Here is a 22,540-nt window from a genome sequence, read left to right as displayed (position 1 = left end):
TGTTCTGGAAGTCCTTGGTGTCCTTGTGTTTTATACTTCTCTCTCCCCCCCCCCCCCTCCCACGCCTCCTCCCCCCAAGCCCTCTCCCTTCCACACATCTCCCTGCTCTCAAATGTTGTGTTTGTGTGCTTCCCCTTCTCTCCCCATCTTGTTTTCCGCTCCCTCTTTTTATATATTTTGTTTGTCTGGTTGATTTGTTTGTGAAGTAAATGTTAGCTCTTTCACGAGCCTCGATTCAGTATACAAAAAAAAAAAAAAGAAGCTCTTCCTTGTCACACACCCAACATACCCACGAAATGTCATCCAAATCTGTCCACATTTTTCAGATATCCTGTTCACACGGACAAACATAGACAAACAGGGTGAGAACATAACCGCCGCCCACCTTCGGAGGCGGAGGTAAAAATAACATTCATTATGTGGCTGTGGCTGTGGCTGCCATACCATGTGACCTATGATATCACAATTATCATAAAAACATTCTGCATGGGGGTCACTCCTACCCTGAAAGTTCCATCTCAATTGGACATGTGGTTGCTGAGAAAAACGAGGTTTAGCCCGGACGGACAGACGGGCAACCTGAAAACATAATGCCTCCGGCCACCTTCGGGGCGGAGGCATAAAAACTCGAAGAGGGCATCAATTACACTGGCTTGGTAGACTGGTGGTGTTCTTGGCTCTTGAATCATGGTGCAGGTGAACCAAGGTACAAATCCCTCAAACAACGTTTGTCCATATTCTAAAAAACTTTTTTTTAATTTATTTAAATAAATACAAAGTCGAGGCTCGTGAAAGAGCTAGAACACTGAATGGATCAAGACTACGAAAAACAAAAAGAACAGCAGAAAGAGCAGGGAAACAGCAATGGCAGGGTTGAAGGGCTGAAGGGTAGACGAGAGGGACACTAACAAATAAAGTGTGGGTCGGAATGAGGGGTAGAGGAAGATGCATCGGGTGGACAATATGGATACAGAAGCAAACTCCAAGGAGAAAAAAAACAGGAAATTTGGAATGAGGTGGGCTTGGGGAGGGGGTAGTGGGGGGGGGGGGGCGTAGAAAAGATCATGGCTTTGGATGGATGATCATCTGAGATGGTGGTGAACAGATGACTTCAAGATCTGGAGGTAAGAATGGGATTGAAGAGAATATGGAAGTTGGTTTCACGAGGGGGGAGTGGGAGGAAAGAATAGTTTCACCAGAAGGGAGTTGATGGCAGACCTTGTGCCCCCGCAAGAACCTGGAGGAGGTGGAGGGACAGAGCACGGAAAAGATCAGAGAGTGCAAGACCAGAAAGGAGGTGGTAGAAGACAGAGACCACCGACCTGTTTGCGATGGGAAAACGATAGGCCCATAGACTCGGCTTCAACACAACTTCATGCAATATTGCAATTAGTGACGATTAAATGCATTTCACATTGCCACCGATAGACGGTCTTAAATGGCAAAAATATTTTAAAGACTCCTCACATGCATGCTGAAACTTCCGCACAAGGACGGGACCGGGGTCTCTGCCTCTCTGAAGAACAGGTAGTGAATGGCAAGCGATAAGCAATCAAATTCTCAACTAGCGCAACACCCACTGAATTCCCGGCACCAAATAAATAAATAAAAATCCAGTCATTCTGGACGCGGGGCCTTCACAGCAACACGAGCTGGGCCTTTGCAGGAACCGCTTCCTGCAAAACAGTTCACAAGTACTGGCTTGGCATCGGTTCAACTGATAGTTCAACCACCAACTGTTCAATAGGACATGCTGGGTGGAGATTTTGCAGCAGGTACAAAGCAACAAGGTCTTAAAACGAGGGTTACTGCCAATAACCCTTACTGCCGCCAAAGTGCGAGGAGCAGCATCATGGAAGTCTGTGCAAGCTGCAGTCGCGTCAGCATTATTACAATCGAGAAACATGTCGGGGCAAGGATCACAGTGTACATTGGTCGGTTAACATCCTGCGTTAACATTCACAATTATTCTCAAAAAAACACAAACCATTCACAGAAACACTGCAGATAATGCTTACCTGTGAAAGTTTAAAATTATTCGATCTGGTCACCCTGCATTATCGGCCACGCTCCCATTGTGGTTCTGGAAATTGTGGTTAGGACGATAGGGTCAAATGTTCGCTTTGTGGTGTCTATCTCGAGCAAGTGTGTGGCTACACTGGAATCACGGAGTAAAGGAGTCCAAGTGCCCTTTTCACGAGTCTACCAGGGCGCATAGTGTGCAAGCTTGAAATACCGCACGTAGATTGGGCTCGTGGGGTAATGCTTGGGAGGACACTCATACCCACATGCCGGCAGAGTAAGTCACGGTCTCACAATGGGGGATTATCCACAAGAGCTGAAAGAAAATGCGACAGGAAAAGTCAGCAATGCAGTTCAGCACAACGTGACAACTGTATGGACCACTGCCACCACCATGTTGAATGGCCACAGCTAACCCATCTTGTTGTGGGGTCTGCGGAGGAGGTCGATTGGTCCACGTCTTCCACGAGGTGGCTGGCCAGGCCTGACATTCGCCTTAAGGTGGAAAGGAATTTGTTCACGGTGCCGGCACTAATTCGGCCACTTTTGGCATAAGACAATGCAGGATTGTTTTAACATCCACCGACCAATGCTTGCAGAAGGGAAAACCAGCTTAATATGCATCTGGGGGACGATAAACTTTGCTATGCAATGCCCTGCCTGTGAAGCTCCAACACGAGTGTATAACCAGGTCAGGAATAGAATCCAGACTAGACAGTTCTCAGAGGCAAGTTGATACCTCGACACAGTCCTGCCTGATGACGATGATGACCGGGCCGTGCTGTGGAGCTCACTCGGCATTATATCTCTGAAAAGTTTTAGATTACCCGTGGCTGCACTCAAAAGCTCGGCCATGCTGTGGAGCTCAATACGAATATCTGTGAAAAATGTTTCTGTATATCATTTTCGTAAACATAATCATTCCCAGCGGAGATGACACAGACAATTTCAAATATACGTGAACGTATTGCTTTCCAAATCACAGTTTCTCGTGCACAAATACTGAATGTGGGGAGAAAATAGCAAGAAAAGGAAAATAATGATGGTTTGAAATGAACTCTAATGCCAATGCTTTAAAAAAACAAGTTATTAAAATCCAACAAGCATTAAAGGTTCAAATATACTTACTCAAAGAGAAAGAGGATGGACAGGTAATCGGATACGGAAACAAAGTAATAAACTAGAGCGCATACCTCCACCTGGCCAAACAGTTTACATTTTGTATCCCACCAATAGGCCGGATCTGCATCTGGGCCCCAAAATCCAATCAACTTGTTGTCACCGAACCAATTCGCCCATTAGGTTTTAGCATAACACGTCCATAACCTTTTGAGATATCCTGCTCAGACAGACAGAGAGACAGAGACAGAGAGAGAGAGGACAGAGAGAGAGGACAGAGACAGACAGGGACAGACAGGGGTGAAAACAGAACTTCCGTCCACCTTTGGTGGTGGAGGTGTCGTTGTCATGGTGGAGGAGGTGGTGGAGGTGGTGGAGGAGAAGATTGTCATGGGGACCGCAAGGCTAACCCCCGCTCTAGCAGGGAAAATGGCCTTTAAAATGCATGTTGTTGTGTTGTTGTTGTTTGGTGGTGGAGGTGACAAGGATAAATGACAAAAGTATTGTTAGTATTATCCATAACATGCAGCATGGGAGAGTTTTTGAAAGCAATCGTTGATAAACCGTAATATTTTTCATAGATACTTGTGGTGAGCTCTGCAGCACAGACTACTTTTCTGGATCAGCCGTGAGTAATCCATAACAATTTTCATACACATTTGTAGTGAGCCCACATCACGGACTATGTTTCTGGATCAGATGTGAGTAATCCATAACATCTTTCATAGATATTTGTAGTGAGCTCCGCAGCACAGACTACTTTTCTGGATCAGATGCGAGTAATCCATAACATTTCTCATCAATATTTGTCGTGAGCTCCGCAGCACAGACTACTTTTCTGGATCAGATGTGAGTAATCCATAACATTTCTCATCAATATTTGTAGTGAGCTCCGCAGCAAGGACTACTTTTCTGGATCAGATGTGAGTAATCCATAACATTTCTCATCGATATTTGTATTGAGCTCCACAGCACGGTCTACTTTTCTGGATCAGATGCAAGTAATCCATAACATTTTCACACATACACGACATGACCAAAAATATGTGGACACCCGAACATCACACATCTCACATCTCGTTCCAAAATCATGGGCATTAATATGGAGTTGGTCCCCCCTTTGCTACTATAACAGCCTCAACTCTTCTAGTTTCTTCTTTCACTTATCTGGAAAGGTTTTCCACAAGATGTTGGAACATTGCTGCAGGGATTTGCTTCCATTCAGTCCCAAGAGCATTAGTGAGGTCGGGCACCGATGTTGGGCGATTATGCCTGGCTCACAGTCGGCGTTACAATTCATTCCAAAGGTGTTCGATGGGGTTGAGGTCAGGGCTCTGTGCAGGCCAGTCAAGTTCTTCCACACCGATCTTGACAAACCATTTCTGTATGGACCTCGCTTTGTGCACGAGGGCATTGTCATGCTGAAACAGGAAAGGGCCTTCCCCAAACTGTTGCTACAAAGTTGGAAGCACACAATAATCTAGAATATCATTGTATGCTGTAGCGTTAAGATTTCCCTTCACTGGAACTAAGGGGCCTAGCCCGAACCATGAAAAACAGCCCCTGACCATTATTCCTCCTCCACCAAATTTTACAGAAGGCACTATGCATTCGGGCAGGTCGCGTTCACCTGGCATCCGCCAAACACAGATTCGTCCATCGGACAGCCAGATGGTGAAGCACGATTCATCACTCCAGAGAACGAGTTTCCACTGCTCCAGAGACCAATGGCGGCGAGCTTTACACCACTCCAGCTGACGCTTGGCATTGCGCATGGTGATCTTAGGCTTGTGTGCGGCTGCTCGGCCATGGAAACCCATTTCATGAAGCTCCCGACGAACAGTTGTTGTGCTTCGTTGCTTCCAGAGGCAGTTTGGAACTCGGTAGTGAGTGTTGCAACTGAGGACAGACGATTTTTACGTGCTTCAGCACTTGGCAGTCCCGCTCTGTGAGCTTGTGTGGCCTAACACTTCGTGGATGAGCTGTTGTTGCTCCTCGACATTGCCACGTCACAAGAACAGCACTTACATTTGACCGAGACAGCTCCAGCAGGGCAGAAATTTGACTCACTGACTTGTTGGAAAGGTGGCATCCTATGATGGTGCCACGTTGAAAGTCACCGAGCTCTTCAGTACGGCTCGTTCTACTGCCAAAGTTTATCTCTTGAGATTACATGGGTGTGTGCTTGATTATATATAACCGTCAGCAATGGGTGTGGCTGAAACAGCCAAATCCACTAATTAGAAGGGGTGTCTGCATACTTTTGGTCATGTAGTGTATTTGTAGTGACCTCCGCAGCATGGTCTACTTTTCTGGATCAGATGTTAGTAATTCATAACATTTTTCATCGATATTTGTGGTGACGTCCACAGCATTGTCTACTTTTCTGGATCAGATGTGAGTAATCCATAACATTCTTCATAGATATTCCTTGTGAACTCCGCAGCAGGAACTAGCTTTCTGGAGCAGATGTGAGTAATCCTTAACATTCTTCATAGATATATGTAGTGAACTCTGCAGCATGAGGTAGCTTTCAGGAACACCAATGGGTAACTGGTAACATTTTTCGTAGACATTTGTGGTGGACGCACAAAGACAGGCTGGCTTACAGCAGCAGCCACGTGTAAGCAGTAACAGTAGGTACCTTTGAATCAAGGGACCTTTAGTGGAGCTTCGCCATTCATAATCGTATTATGCATGAGATAACTTAATGGATCGACAATCAACAAGAAAAAAAGTACCACCTAATTCACTTCCAAAGGCAACAAGTAAATCACAAGCACACTTTCTCATAGCTGACAGCATAAACAAAGGGAAAATAAATTGCCTCACATGGAACAGGACAGACTTCCACGCCTCATTCAAAAACGTTTGTGTGACTGCCAATTGGGTGGAGGATGCAGAACTTCGTGATAAATTTAATATCAAACCTAATCTCATCATTTGCAAAAGTATCTCATTAAAACATCATATGAAAGGACAACATACATGGAGGAAGATGCACAAGTCAATAAAACCACAAAACTGTAGCAGTATGCCAATAGGTCCAGCCTTTATATCCCACCGAGGATGGTTAAGAAAACATAAAATTAGATAACTAAATACATTTTAGTGTTTATCGATTGTAGTGGATCAAAGGCCTTTTGGAGGAGCATGGTGTGGTACAAAGGTAAAACACTTGCAAATGAGAACGGCACTCGGTAGAGCACGTACCTCCACCAGGCTGAACATTTTATGCTTTGTATTGCATCGAGCGGCTGGATCTGGATCCAGACCTGAACCAAATTCGAATCGGCTTGTTCCTATCACCCAGCAACTCGTTCAAGTTTCGTCCTAATCTGTCCACAACCTTTTTTGAAATATGCTATATATCGTTTTTGGACCTTTCTCTCAATAGAGAAGAATCGCTTCAAAAATTATTGTATCAGGATTTTCACCAAAATCTAATCAACTCGTCCTTGTCACACACCCAACATGTTTTGTCTGAATCCGTTCATAACCTTTTGAGATATCCTGCTCACAGATGGACAGACAAACAGGGGTGAAAACAACCTGCGATCGCACTTCGGTGGTGGAGGTAATTAACCACTTTCATCAAAAATATTGTTAGTCACGTGAAAAGAGATGATGCCGAGGGGGATAATCAGAACACGTCAATAATTCGAAAAAGACACTTGCTGATGGATTTTATGAATTGATGAGTATAAAGCCAGTCAAAAATTATGGGTAGGAAATGTTTATTTGATGGTGCAGTCGCATGAGCATGCTAAAGTCTGAAGCCTGGGCCTATTGTCAGGTGTGCTTATATCTTTATTAGACATCATACGGACGTAAATGAACACTCGGTTTACTCTTTGCATGTTTCGCATCATGTGCAGCGAATTTCACCTCCTTGTGCCTTGTATTTGTGACGTTTTTAAAAACTGCTTATGTATTCTGTAAATCCTGAGGCTCAGTTTGCAAGCCACCGTCGACAATTCCAATGTAAGAGACAAAATTACTCTTCTTTTGTCTTCGGAGTCCTCTGGGTCATTTGTTTTTTTTTGGGTGCTCAGGGTCTTTTGCGTTCTTGGGATATTTTGGGTCCTCGGGGTCTTTTGGGTCTTGTCTTTTTGTTCCTCACAATTTTTTGGGTCTTCGGGGTATTTGGGGTCTTTAAGGGTCTTTTCAGTATTTTGGGTCTTCGGGGTCTTTGGGGAATTTTGGGTCTTCTGGGTCATTTGAGTCTTCTGGGTCCTCGGAGTATGTTTTGTTCTTTTAACCGGTGGTAGGTGGAACCTACCACCGGTAGAAATATGGAAATTATAACATAGGAATATGTTATGAATACATAGAATATGTTATATGGAAATAACAAGTGGAAGGAATGTATGGAGACAAAAGGTCTGAAGGTGAATATCGGAAAGACGAAGGTGATGGCAAGTGGTAAAGCATGTGGTGAGGTGGAAAGAATTGGGAAGTGGCCGTGTGCTGTGTGCAGGAAGGGTGTCGGAGTTGACTCCATTCAATGTACAATGTGCGCTGAATGGGTTCATCAAAAATGTAGTGGTCTGAGAGGGTCATTAACCAGTGTGGCAGCTACATTCAAATGTAAGGTGTGCACAGAGGGAGCTGCAGATGGAGGAAATGTTGAGTTGGATCTTGGAGACGGCGTGAAGCTGGAAGGTGTGAAAACATTTTGCTACCTCGGAGACATGCTGAATGGAGAAGGTGGATCAGACTCGGCAACGGTTGCTAGAGTGAGATGTGCATGGAAGAAGTTTCGGGAACTGAGTGGCATGCCGATGATGAGGGGAGTGTCGTTGAAGCTGAAGGGAAAGGTGTATGCTGCATGTGTGAGAAGTGTTATGATTTATGGGAGCGAGACATGGGTAATGAACGTAGAGCAGCAACGAAGGTTGGAAAGGGTGGAAATGCGAATGGTTCGACGGATGTGTGGAGTATTGTTGAGAGAGAGGAAGACAAATGATGAATTGTGAAAGATGATGGGAATAGAGCCTGTGATTGATGCTGTGAAGAGGAACAGGTTGAGATGGTTTGGTCATGTGTTGAGGAAGGATGAAAGTGACTGGTTGAGAAGAGTGATGGAAATGAATGTAGAAGGAAGTAGAGGACGGGGAAGACCGAGAAAGACTTGGCTAAAGATGATGGAAGAAGAAATGCGGGCAAGGGTGTTAAGGAGAGATGCAGAAAATAGGGCAAAATGGAGAAGATCGTCATGGGGACCGCAAGGCTAACCCCCGCTCTAGCAGGGAAAATGGCCTTAAAATGCATGTTGTTGTTGTTGTAACCGGTGGACACAGTCGTGTTCAAAGATTGCCCATTAAAAACCCACTCAAATCCCTCCTAAAGTGCTATGCAAATGCTTTAAAACCTACCCTTATGAAAGGGGACAGACACACAAACACTGTTTTATATGGCAGATGGCAAAAAGGAGAAATGAAAAGAAACCCATTTCTTGCAAGAAGGAAATGGTTGAAACCCCCAAAAGAGAACAAGATAAACCTCCTCCTGTTAGAATCATTTACCATGAACTCATTTACCAAGAATTACGAGGATACAAAGCTTTGTTTAAAATTACATGCAGCTTCATGGATAAAGGCTTTGCAGAATATGACATATTAACCTTTAAATAGTAACAAAACGTAATGGGGATTAAACAGGTGGACATCAGCAAAACTCGCAACAACGCCTAGGGAATATAGGCCGGAGGGTATCAAATATCGGGGAGAGTTGGGATGGGTGGATCCCATGAAAATGGTGCATCATCGTTCTGGCAGCCATTACAGCACGCCACGGTTTGGGTTAACAAAACACCATTTAATATCACTAGATAATTTTACACAACCGTGCAGTCTACATTCCAAGATAATCAACATTAAGTACAGAGAACAAAACTCCTTGGCACTGAACATCAAGCAAGCACAGCAGGAATGTTTCCTCTTACAATCCAATAGAAGGATCATTGGCATGGATATGTGTGGTGATTTGAACGACAAACACAGCAGTGCAACAGCACAACCACAAAACACGAGGCGAAAAAAAAGCAAAAAAAAAAAGCACGTACCTCCATGCAGTCACTTCCTGATCCATAGCAATTCCTCCAAATCACAATTCAAGAAAAACAAAAGAAGCAGGAAAGGAGTGCAGCTGCACATGCGGGGCATGGGTAAGACAACGTATGAGCAATCATATATAGTGGTTGGCAGAGGTTGGAGCACGTGCAGTCAGCTGCTGAGCCAGCAGTGCACAGCGAGAGTGCAGTCTCTCATCCCAAACCCTTCACGATGCTGCCGGGAGCTTCATGCGACTTCATACCGATCACAATTCACTGCATTCCTACGGACAGTTGTGAGGAGAGTTCTGCACTCCGACTCACAGGTAGAAAAATAATGAAAGGTCGCATCAACCAACAAACAAGACAAGGACTCAGGAGTTGATCCCAAAATGACAACAACGACACATGCTTGAACAAATGATCAATAAATTCTTGCTCGGAAGGCATCCTTTGTCAAGCGCCTGAAGGCATCCTTTGCCGAGAGCCCGAAGGCATCCTTCGCCGAGAGCCCGAAGGCATCCTTCGCCGAGAGCCCGAAGGCATCCTTCGCCGAGAGCCCGAAGGCATCCTTCGCCGAGAGCCCGAAGGCATCCTTCGCCGAGAGCCCGAAGGCATCCTTCGCCGAGAGCCCGAAGGCATCCTTCGCCGAGAGCCCGAAGGCATCCTTCGCGGAGAGCCCGAAGGCATCCTTCGCCGAGAGCCCGAATGCATCCTTCGCCGAGAGCCCGAAGGCATCCTTCGCCGAGAGCCCGAAGGCATCCTTCGCCGAGAGCCCGAAGGCATCCTTCGCCGAGAGCCCGAAGGCATCCTTCGCCGAGAGCCCGAAGGAATCCTTTGCCGAGAGCCCGAAGGAATCCTTTGCCGAGAGCCCGAAGGAATCCTTTGCAGAAAGCCCGAAGGCATATTTTGCCGAGTGTCCGAAGGCATCCTTTGTCGGGCACCCGAAGGCATCCTTTGCCGAGAGCCCGAAGGCATCCTTTGCCGAGAGCCCGAAGGCATCCTTTGCCGAGAGCCCGAAGGAATCCTTTGACGGGAGCCTGAAGGCATCCTTTGCCGAGCGTCCGAAGGCATCTTTTGCCGAGCGTCCGAAGGCATCCTTTGTCGAGAGCCCGAAGGCATCTTTTGCCGAGCGTCCGAAGGCATCCTTTGCCGAGAGCCCGAAGGCATATTTTGCCGAGCGTCTGAAGGCATCCTTTGTCAGGCACCTCAAGGAATCCTTTGCCGAGAGCCTGAAGGCATCCTTTGCCGAGCGTCCGAAGGAATCCTTTGCAGAAAGCCCGAAGGAATCCTTTGCTGAGAGCCCAAAGGCATCCATCGCCGGGCGCCAGAAGGAATCCTTCGCCGGGCACCAGAAAGCATCCTTCGCCGGGCACCAGAAGGAATCCTTTGCTGAGAGCCTGAAGGAATCCTTCGCCGGGCACCTGAAGGCATCCTTTGCTGAGAGCCTGAAGGCAGCCTTTGCTGAGAGCCTGAAGGCATCCTTTGCTGAGAGCCTGAAGGAATCCTTCGCTGGGCACCTGAAGGCATCCTTTGCTGAGAGCCCAAAGGAATCCTTTGCTGAGAGCCCGAAGGAATCCTTTGCTGAGAGCCTGAAGGAATCCTTCGCCACACTTTGGAAAGCCTTACAACTATATTTACTGCAAAGCAAAGTCATAAAACAGGAAACAGGACCCAGCAGGTGAGCACAAGGAGGGTGGCACATTTAGATTTTTGAGGTCATCAGCTTCTCCTGCATTCAGTGAAGACCAGGCTCGAATGATCTGTTAACGCTCGAATCATTTTGAAAGAGCAACGCAAGTTAAAGGTTGTAGCAGCACGTTTCGTACAGCTCATTACAACCGAGTCAAAGTCCACGAGGGAGACAGCGCCATTTCGCCTCGTACATTTCATCAAGGAGCACCAAGCACTGCCTAACTAAACCAGACACAACCAAAATCACTACAAAGGTGTGGGATCCTACCTTTGCACACCTCGCCATGCATACTGTAATGGTGCTTTTATAGTTGAGAAGAGGGGGTGGGGGAGGGGAAATCTTTACAACGGCATTTCAGAATGTTTGGTTAAAAATCGAAATCGATGAAAATATTATAAAGATATACTGTATTCATTAACCAATCACAACCAACACGGAGGTTCCTGGAGATATTTCTGGTGTGACCAACATAGGCCAAAAACAGAATAAAAACACACCCATGTTTGTTTACAAATGCACAAATTATTATTTTCTCTTAAATAATCTTTCGTCCAACAACCACTTAATTTGTTAAACTACACCAAAAATCTGCCTGCCGCTGGTACCTCCACATCGCCAGAATCACCTGTGGATGTAACCCACCACCACCATCTGAACCTACAGACACACACCCAACAACCCCCTCAACACCCCACTCCTCAACACCCCTCCACTCCACACTCCACCCCACCCCTCAACACCCCTACACACTCCACCCCCTCCACTCCACACTCCACCCCACACTCCACCCCCTCCACTCCACACTCCACCCCCTCCACTCCACACTCCACCCCCTCCACTCCACACTCCACCCCCTCCACTCCACCCCCTCCACTCCACACTCCACACTCCACCCCCTCCCCCTCCCCCTCCACACTCCACCCCCTCCCCCTCCACACTCCACCCCCTCCCCCTCCACACTCCACCCCCTCCACACTCCACCCCTCCACACTCCACCCCCTCCACACTCCACACTCCACCCCCTCCACACTCCACCCCCTCAACACCCCACCCCCTCAACACACACCCCCGACACCCCACCCCTCAACACACACCCCCGACACCCCACCCCCTCCACACACACCACCGACACCCCACCTCCGACACACACACCCCCGACACCCCACCCCCGACACCCCACCCCCTCCACACACACCCCCGACACCCCACCCCCTCCACACACACCCCCGACACCCCACCCCCTCCACACACACCCCCGACACCCCACCCCCTCCACACACACCCCCGACACCCCACCCCCTCCACACACACCCCCGACACCCCACCCCCTCCACACACACCCCCGACACCCCACCCCCTCCCAACACCCCACCCCCTCCACACACAACCCCAACACCCCACCCCCTCCACACACACCACCGAGACCCCACCCCCTCCACACACACCACCGACACCCCACCCCCTCCAGACACACCCCCAACACCCCACCCCCTCCACACACACCCCCAACACCCCACCCCCGACACCCCACCCCACCCCCTCCACACACACCCCCGACACCCCACCCCCTCCACACACACCACCGACACCCCACCCCCTCCACACACACCACCGACATCCCACCCCCTCCAGACACACCCCCAACACCCCACCCCCTCCCCTCCACACACAACCCCAACACCCCACCCCCTCCACACACACCACCGAGACCCCACCCCCTCCACACACACCACCGACACCCCACCCCCTCCAGACACACCCCCAACACCCCACCCCCTCCACACACACCCCCGACACCCCACCCCCTCCACACCCCCCCCCCCCCCCCCCCCCCAACACCCCACCGCCATCTGCCCTGCTGACCTCGATCCCGTTAGACACATCAGCCACCCCTTCGGCAATGGTAACATCACCCCCTCCCATTCATCACAGCCCATGATATCCATCTACTTTGATAACATATAACATCTCCCCCACCAACCCCTAATCCACACCAACACCTAATTTCCCCCCCTCCCCCCCCCCCCCCCCCGTTGCTACCCCAACCCAACCAGCTATCTCCCTGAGCTGACGACACCTCACCTGGAAGACGTACAGAGAGACCAAACGCACCCAGAGGGCTATCCCATGGAAGGAACAGTCCACTGTTGGTGCACCTCCCGCCCGGTGCTCGTCCGGAGGCAGAGAATGAGACAAGAGTCCAAAATGAAGAGGGAAGAACTCAAGAAGCAAATAAAGAAATAAAATAAAATAAAAACCAGACAAAACACTGTGGCACCAAATGACGAAACGCGTGCGAAACAAACTCCGATAGGGATATGACTTCACTTCGCTTTTTATAAAGATTTCCTTCTCAGTCCGGCTCGGTGAACCACGGGAAGAAGCGCCACAAACAACCGGATAACGAGGCTACGCCCGCAACATCCGCAGGTTTAACACCGAAATGGCGGCCGAAAGGCTTGTGACGTCACAACGCCGGAAACGTGCTGCAAACACCATCCCTCTGAGTTTAAACCCCGCCCACTGTCTTCCCAATTTTAAACCCCGCCCACTATCTTCCCCATTTAAACCCCGCCCACTCGTCTTGCCTTTCAAGTTTGAAAGCTTTTGTTTTACTTGCGATTTTAATGGCTCAAGAATCTCCGCTGGTCAAACCCTTCAACTCAATAGCCACGAATGATTAAGAGCATATTTTTGGTGAATGAAATCAGAAGAATATGTGAACGACTAGAGGTTAATGTTGGCGGAGATGAATGAATGAGGGCGAGGATACTGTCACGATGTACATTGCCATGGCTATTATATACTGGGGCAATCATGCCCATGCAACATGCAACAGAAAAAGACAATAATAATCCAGTCTGTCTGTCTGTTTGGCTGTCTGTATGTATGTTAATCACCTACATGTCACAATTTCAAAACGATCTTTACAAAACTTCACAAAATCGTAGAGTTCACCGGTCATAAGCAAGAAACCTATTGATTTGGAGGTCAACAGGTCAACATAGGCCAAAGGTATATAACCACTATATCTAATTTCTAAAATCCTCAATTTTCTTCCGATTGAAATTTGAACATGATTTGCATATCAGGTCACTGAATTCAACCACCAATTATTTATAGGTCAATATAGGCCAAAAAGGTCAACATAGGCCAAAAGGTCAACATAGGCCAAAAATCTAAAATAGTCAATTTTCATCCAATTGACTTGAAATTTGAAGAGGATTTGCATATCACGTCACTGAATTTAACCACCAATTCGTTTAGGTCAACATTGGTCAAAAGGTCAACATAGACCAACTTTCTAAAATTGTCAGTTTTCATTCAATTGACGTGGCATTTGTAGAAGATTTACATTCTGTATATGGTCATTGAATTCAACCACCAATTATGATTGAAGTCAACATCGGCCAAAAGGTCAACATAGACCAAGGATCGACGACTTAGGTGAAATCTCTAAAATCCTCAATTTTCATCCGATTGGCTTGAAATTTGACATGATTTGCATATCAGGTCACGGAATTCAACCACCAATTATTTTTTAAGGTCGAATTTGTTTTAGTGATTTCGCAAGTATCGTGCTCTGCAGTCTGTATGACATATTTCTTATTTGTTTGTTTGTGAAAATAATATCTCAAAAAGTTGCGGACGGATCTGGACGGAATTTGGTGGAGAGGTTGGGTATGCGACAAGGATAAGTTGATTCAACTTTGGTGAAGATCCGAATCTGAAAGTTTTAAAATTTATTTAAGTGATTCGATGCATTGGAAAAGCTTATACGCTGACGCCAAATATTCCAGTCTACTAGGACGAGGAAATATGGAGACGACTCAGACGTAGGGAGACCATATCTAATACGTCCCTTTGTTTATGTGCTGTTCGCTCTCCCTCCCTCTGCTGTTTACATTCTGTTGATTCATATCACGATAATTGGTTTGCGTGCATGGAAAATACAATCCAGTGGAACTTGAACCCCTTTGCGGACCCTGAAGACATGACTTGGGTTTAGAATCCCTCCTCTTACTGCATAAATGGCTACCAGTGATAGTGTTCTGGTTGTGCGCCAATAAATGAAGAGAGGAATGAAACCAGGAGAGCGGAGACTGGGTGAAAAAAGTAACGATGGACCACCAAGGACAAGATGCACGAGGTGGTTGATGATGAAGTTGAAGGTGTGATGTGTGGGTGAGGTCTTCCACACGGATGGACCACCAAGGACAAGATGCTCGAGGTGGTTGATGATGAAGTTGAATAAGATGTGATGTGTGGGTGAGGTCTTCCACACGGATGGACCACCAAGGACAAGATGCTCGAGGTGGTTGATGATGAAGTTGAAGGTGTGATGTGTGGGTGAGGTCTTCTACACGGATGGACCACCAAGGACAAGATTCTCGAGGTGGTTTATGATGAAGTTGATTAAGATGTGATGTGTGGGTGAGGTCTTCCACACGGATGGACCACCAAGGACAAGATCCTCGAGGTGGTTGATGATGAAGTTGATTAAGATGTGATGTGTGGGTGAGGTCTTCCACACGGATGGACCACCAAGCACAAGTTGCTCGAGGTGGTTGATGATGAAGTTGATCAAGATGTGATGTGTGGGTGAGGTCTTCCACACGGATGGACCACCAAGGACAAGATGCTCGAGGTGGTTGATGATGAAGTTGATTAAGATGTGATGTGTGGCTGTGGTCTTCCACACGGATGGACCACCAAGGACAAGATACTCGCGGTGGTTGTTGATTAAGTTGATTAAGATGTGATGTGTGGCTGTGGTCTTCCACATGGATGAACCACTAAGGACAAGATGCTCGAGGTGGTTGATGATGAAGTTGAAGGTGTGATGTGTGGGTTAGGTCCACATGGACTGACCACACCTAGACCACCACCTGGTGTGTGTGGCGACGATTCGTATGTTCACTCAATGCACAAGTCTCAGCTAGGGTAAGCGCAGGAGATGGTAATCATTGCGTCGTGCTTGTCCGGACTCCGGTGTACTTTGTACAAGTACAGACATCGACAATGGTCTCAGTTTGTGGATGTTGAAGATCCTCTCAAGTGTTTTCTCTTCCAAAGAGAGATCAAGGCGGGAGCTGAAGAATCGAAGCAAGGAATCCTGCCAGAAGGGTCCGGGGGAGTGTCCTCCATGGGAAATTGGAATTTGGTTTTGGAGATCGAGATTCATGAAATGCTGCAAGGTGTGCCACTTTGGAGGTCTCCTTCATTGGTTTTGGCACATTTTGTGACTCAGAATATTAAAATAACCTGAATTGATGAATCTTGGGCAAAGTACTCCTTTCTTGACGTGAGGTATGAAGCAAAGTTTCCAAATGTAAAGTCGTGTTTACAATCAGTATGCCTGAATCAACACACCTGGACAAAAGCTGGAGATATGAGATACTAGGCCGAATTTATGAAAGGCATTTAAGATTTAGACCTATGTACAATCGCTAAATCGTGCGACGATCACCCATTCAAAGATAATCGCCAATCGCCTAAGAGTGAGTTATCTAATGCGATCAAAACCTCATCACAAGCGTTTAAATAATTCGTACTTTACATGGGATGTTTGCCTGAATTATCTTAAGAAGAGGCAAAAGAGGACAGGAATAGGGCAGTCGGTAGAAAATCATACCTCTTGAGGTGTGGCGGTGGTCAGACTTCATGTCTATAATCCTCAGAGGTCAGGAGACTTGTCTTGGTTTCAAAAAGCGGATCTTTAATTCACGTAAAAACTGAAAAGGAAAAATACAGCCATTCAGTCCATGCCGTTAATCATGGCGGCATAACGAACTTGCTATATGATTTACACAAACCTACTAAAGGGCGTCTCAAAATACATGGAACCCACGTCACTGCTAATAATTCTGCCAATATTAATGTCCTTGTTCTTTTTTTTTCAGATTTGAAGAGAGGAGACCATAACAACTAATAATTATTATCAATCAAAATGTCTTGGACAAAGGAGGAAAAAATATTTTGCGTCACTACTTATTTGGAGACGAAATCATTCAAAACGGTGCAAGCAAAATTTCGCAGGAAGTTCAACTTCAACAACTATCCCCAGAAAAACCAAATTTATCGTTGGGCACACAAATTTCAAGCCACTGGATCAGTAAACAACCTCAACAAGAAGGCAGAAACACCCAGTTCTGGCAGGAAGCTGACTGCAAGATCTCCTGACAATGTGAATGTGGTGAGACATTCTGTCGGAAGGAGCCCGAAAAAGTCCATCCGAAGACATAGCTAAGAGCTGGGTCTTTCACGTGCGTCAGTGCAAAGAATCTTGATCAAGGATCTTCAGCTGCACCCATACAAGATCCAGATCAAGCATAAACTCACACCAGCTGACATGGCAAAACGTGTTGTGATGTGCCGGTGGTTCGAGAACAAGATCGAAGAGGCTCCTGACTTTCTTGATGATGTTTGGTTCAGCGACGAAGCACACTTCTTGCTCTGTGGGCATGTCAATAGCAAGAACAATGTGTTCTGGGGCACACAAGCCCCAGACGAGGTGCTTCAGAGGCCCTTGCACTCTGTGAAATGCACGGCCTGGGTGGCCATCTCAAAACATGGCATAATCGGACCGTTTTGGTTTGAAGACGCAGACGAGGGGGCAGTCACTGTCACGAAGGAGCGTTACATTGTGGTGCTCAACAAGTTCTGGAGGGGACTTGGGAGACGTCGTGGCATGAATCGAGATGTGCAATGGTTCCGACAAGATGGGGCAACTCCACATGCAGCCAACATCACGATGGAGTGGCTGGACCACCGATTCCCTGATCGGCTGATCAGCAGGCGCCGCGAACCCAAGTGGTCTCCGCATTCACCCGATCTGAACCCCCCAGATTTCTATCTCTGGGGGTTCTTGAAGGACCACGTGTATGAGAATTGTCCTCAATCCATTTCTGAACTCAAAGTGGCCATCACCCAGAAGATTCGTGCCATCAGGAAGGAAGATTGTGTCAGGGTGATTGACAACTTCGCTCGTCGGCTTCAAGTGTGTCTTAGGCGCAAAGGCGGTCATTTGCAACATGTGCTCTAATAAATGTATCCTTTGAGCTAGAGACCTCAAATCTTCAGTTTTTTAATTGTTATCATATCAGCTTCCAGGAAATGTAATCTTTTTTGGAGTTTCTTGTCTGAGTAATAAATTATTATCATGCTAATTGGTTCCATCTATTTTGAGACACCCTACGATACATTTGCATCCACACAATACAATAATTTACCAAAAGTTACTTCAAGAGGTTCAATAATAAATTGAGATTCAGCTTACCTCTATCCAAGGGTCGGGTATTAAAGAGAAAACATCGAAAATGGAGCCGATCAGTTTTTTCACTCGTCGCGGGCAAAACGGTTTGGCGGGAAGAAGGCGGAAGTGCAAGAATGCTATTACAGCGCCCAGCCACCACAGAAAGTCATAATAATACTTGCTTAAACAACAGCTACATGGCTCCTCTAATTTGACATTTCAAATTATCTTCAAACAATCAATAAACCCAAATCTACCAGTTACAATGATGCAATAAATGCAATTGCCCACAACTGAGGTATTCAAAAATCAAAGGTGGGCGGTCCGCTTCGAAAGTCCGCTTATCCGCTTATCCGCTGCAGCGGACTAACGTTTTCGAAGCGGATAAGCGAATCGGAACAACCCCCGGAAACCGAAGCGGATAAGCGTAAGCGGACTACCAAAAAATTAAAGCGCATCGCGATTCGCCAAATCAGCTGTTAGCCTGAGCCGTTACTCTAGAATTGTGAATATTTATTTAAGTGAATAATAAGTGAAAACTGAATATTTTATTGGACGCTAGAGCGGCAATAACGTCAAGATGGAGAGATTTCTGACTCTCCAGCCCAGCGGCAGTGCCAGGGACAGGCACACGAGCGACGCAAACCAGCAGTCCCAGCACAGCGACATCCACAACCCGGCGGTCAACAACAACAACAACATTTTGAATAAATTTTATTTCAATAAAAATGTATATTTTTGATCTTAAAAGCTTTGTTTGTCTTTGTAGTAGTTAGAAATGGCTATTTAGGCTTAAAAAGCATTAAATTCCCTTTAGAAACGTCAAAAATCGCTTTAAAAACGTCGAAGCGCTTTTAAAAAATCGAATCGAAGTGGATAAGCGGATAAGCGGTAAGCGGACTAAGATTTTCGGCCGCTGAAGCGGATAAGCGAATCGGACTACACGGGCTGGCGGAGCGGATAAGCGGTAAGCGGACTTAAAATTTTCCGAATCGCGCCCACCTTTATTCAAAATTATCATCAACTGAAAACAAGCATACAGAGAAACACGGAATTATTGAAGCAAGATAATCCAACATGGATCTACATCGTTCAAAAGTCCATTAGAGGTTTGGCTCCTCGTCAGGGGATTCCCAGTGCAACAACACAATATTGTGGATAGGTCTCTCGAATACAGATTTTCCAACTTGGATCTTGATCTTCCAGGTATGTCCATCTTGTCTAGGGTAAGCCTCGATGACACGAGCCAACGGCCATTGGCATCTTGGTAGTGAGACATCCACCATAATGACAATATCGTCTTTAATGAGGCTCCTCTGGGGCTTTGTCCACATTTTTCGTTCTTGCGGGGTAGGTAGAAACTCAGACCTCCACCGTGACCAAAAGTCATTGGCCAGGTAGTGCACACGACGCCATCTCTGATGACAATATAGGTCTTGGCGAACAAACATGCCTGGTGGAGGAAGAACCACCTTGGATTTCAGCATCAGCAGCTGACTCGGTGTAATGGTTTAGGAGAATCTGGGGACCTCATGTCGACGTAAGTGAGAGGCCGGCTATTCACGATGGCCTCTGCCTCAATCATGAGAGTTCTCAACAGCTCGTCATCCAACTGCTGTCCATGCTGCTGTAGGAGAACCGAGAGCGTTTCTGGTAGAGCGAATCATCTCTCCCATGTTCCTCCCATGTGACTGGCATAGGGAACATTAATATTGAAAACAACCCAGTCACAACTGTTCTTGAGTAACTCTTGGGAAATTTTCGTATTGTCCATTTCAGCCAGGGCGGCATTCAATTCGCTCTTGCCTCCAATGAAATTAGTGCCCCAATCCGATCGAAGCTGTCTGATGGGGCCCCTCCTGCAGATGAATCTCCGATAAGCGTTAATAAAGGAGTCTGTGCTCATTGAGTTGGAGGTCTCAATATGAATGGCCCGTGATGCCATGCAAGTGAAGATTACTCCCCATCGCTTGAGCTCCTTTCGTCCTTCTTTGATGATAAATGGGCCAAAGTAGTCGACGGCACTGTACGTGAAAGTTGGAGCTGGATCCAGTCTGTCCTGTGGTAGGCAGGTTGTGCAGCAATTGCTGGGGTGAGACTCAATATGTGCCTTGCTTCCCAGTCAAGATAGGGGGTTCAACCTGTGTATATTAATGTCTTAGCTTGGTCACAAATAAACAATTTGCAGTATGTTGTGCTGATGGGAATTGGGAAGAGAGCAATTTGGAATTGGAAACATATTGGAATAGATAGAGTTATTGGAAGACATAGAGCAATTGGAAACAAAATCAAATCCCATTCCTATAGGAATAGAGCCTGTGATTGATGCTGTGAAGAGAAACAGGTTGAGATGGTTTGGTCATGTGTTGAGGAAGGATGAAAGTGACTGGTTGAGAAGAGTGATGGAAATGAATGTAGAAGGAAGTAGATGACGGGGAAGACCGAGCAAGACTTGGCTAAAGATGGTGGAAGTAGAAATGCGATAAAGGGAGAAGGGGAGATGCAAAACAAGGGGAGATGCAGAAAATAGGGCCAAATGGAGAAGATTGTCATGGGGCCCACAAGGCTAACCACCACTCCAGCAGGGAAAATGGCCTTAAAATGCATGTTGTTGTTGTTGTTTGTTGTGTATATATATATATATATACAGTCACGTGAAAAAGTAAGAACACCCCATGTAAAGTTTTGACTTTTTCAACATATTTCAACATACAGCTATTTGATCTTCATTTCAACAATATTGATAGATAAAGGTGATATAATATAACAAATATCATGAAACATTTACATTTTGTAGTCCATTGTATAATTTAAATAAACATAAATGCAAATTTCACATGTGGAAAAAGTAAGTACACCCTTGGCTCGAAAAGGTGGTATTGCCCCCTTTGGCAGAAACAACCTCAAGTAGGCGTTTCTTATAACTGTCTACCAGTCTCTGACATTGACTGGGAGAAATTTTTGCCAACTCCTCCATGCAGAATTCTTTCAGCTGTGCGATGTTTGAGGGGTTTCTTGCATGCACCGCTCGTTTCAAATCCCGCCACAACATCTCGATGGGATTTAGATCCGGGCTTTGACTCAGCCATTCCAGAACCCTCCATTTCTTTCTTTTCAGCCATTCCTTGGTGGATTTACTGGTATGTTTAGGGTCATTGTCATGTTGCAAGGTCCACCTTCGGTTGAGCTTCAACTTTCTGACAGATGGCCTTACATTATCCTCAAGCACCCTCTGGTACAATGAAGAATTCACAGTGGATTCTATGATGGTGAGCTGCCCATGCCCTGATGCAGCAAAGCTGCCCCAAACCATAATATTTCCACCACCATGCTTCACAGTTGGTAGCAGTTTCTTGTGGTCAAATGCTGTCTTTGGTTTTCGCCAAACATGTCTTCTGGTACTGTGGCCAAATAGCTCTACCTTTGACTCATCTGTCAAGAGCACATTGTTCCAGAAGTGCTGGTCTTTGCCGAGGTGTTCATTGGCAAACTTTAGTCTTGCCCTGATGTTCTTTCTGGACAGCAAAGGTTTCCTCCTGGCATACATCCCATAAACCACCTTTAGAGGCCATTTTTCCCCGCAAAGCGGGGGTTGGCCTTTTTCGGGAACCGTGGTTGTTGTTGTTTTTTGGTCCCCTTTTTGAAGCAATGTTTTACGGCCGGATGCCCTTCCTGACGCCAACCCTTTTTGCCGCCTTTAACGACAAACAGGGAATTACCAGTGAACTGGTACTCAATTAGCCGACCTCGGAAGGATGACAGGCTGAGTCAACCCCCCTGGCATTAATTCAGCGATCGACCGGGATTCGAACCCAGGATCCTAGGATCCTAAGCTGGCACCCTAGCCGCTAGCCCAACACCAGGGTTGTTGTTGATCTACATCCCATGTAGATCAAATTTGTGCAGCCTCTTTCTAATGGTAGACTTGTGCACTTTGACATCAACAGTGGCAAGAGCTACCTGTAGGTCCCGTGATGACATTCTGGGGTTCTTCGAGACTTCTTTCAGCATCTTGCGGTCTGCTATCGGGCTGAACTTTCTGGGACGGCCTGACCTGAACAAGTTGGCAGTTGTTTGGAATCTTCTCCACTTGTAGATGATCTTCCGGACAGTCGAATGATTGATTTCAAATTCTTTGGAGATCTTTTTAAATCCCTTCTGTTACGTGCTCCTCCCCAAACCCCGGTTACAGTGTACCTCTGAGCCCCGAGAGGAGTCATGGCAGAAAAATGTGTTATTCTGTATGTCAACGATCAATGGTGAAACCACACCAATTGTTACCAACAAACAAGTATTGTATTAAGGTCACACAAGAATAACAGTACAATAACAATAGTAATCAATTGTACAACCAATATATCATTTTCCTATGATGGTACCATCAGTTCGTACA

General features: G+C 46.5%; 1 protein-coding gene across 2 annotated transcripts in view; it reads right to left on the bottom strand.

Moving 5' to 3' along the window:
• LOC137422897 (tyrosine-protein kinase Fyn) overlaps positions 1–13,370 on the bottom strand; it is a 66,640-nt gene extending 53,270 nt beyond the window's left edge. For both annotated transcript variants that reach the window (XM_078774947.1, XM_068109540.2), the window contains exon 1: positions 12,975–13,370. The gene's annotated coding sequence lies outside the window, so the exon portion shown is untranslated. The remainder of the gene's footprint in view (positions 1–12,974) is intronic.
• Positions 13,371–22,540: the final 9,170 nt, after the last annotated feature.

The sequence above is a fragment of the Myxine glutinosa genome, chromosome 3 (genome assembly GCF_964187855.1).
Source record: "Myxine glutinosa chromosome 3, kmMyxGlut1.1, whole genome shotgun sequence".
In the NCBI taxonomy this organism is placed as follows: Eukaryota; Metazoa; Chordata; class Myxini; order Myxiniformes; family Myxinidae; genus Myxine; species Myxine glutinosa.
This window is presented reverse-complemented; position numbering and strand designations above follow the sequence as displayed.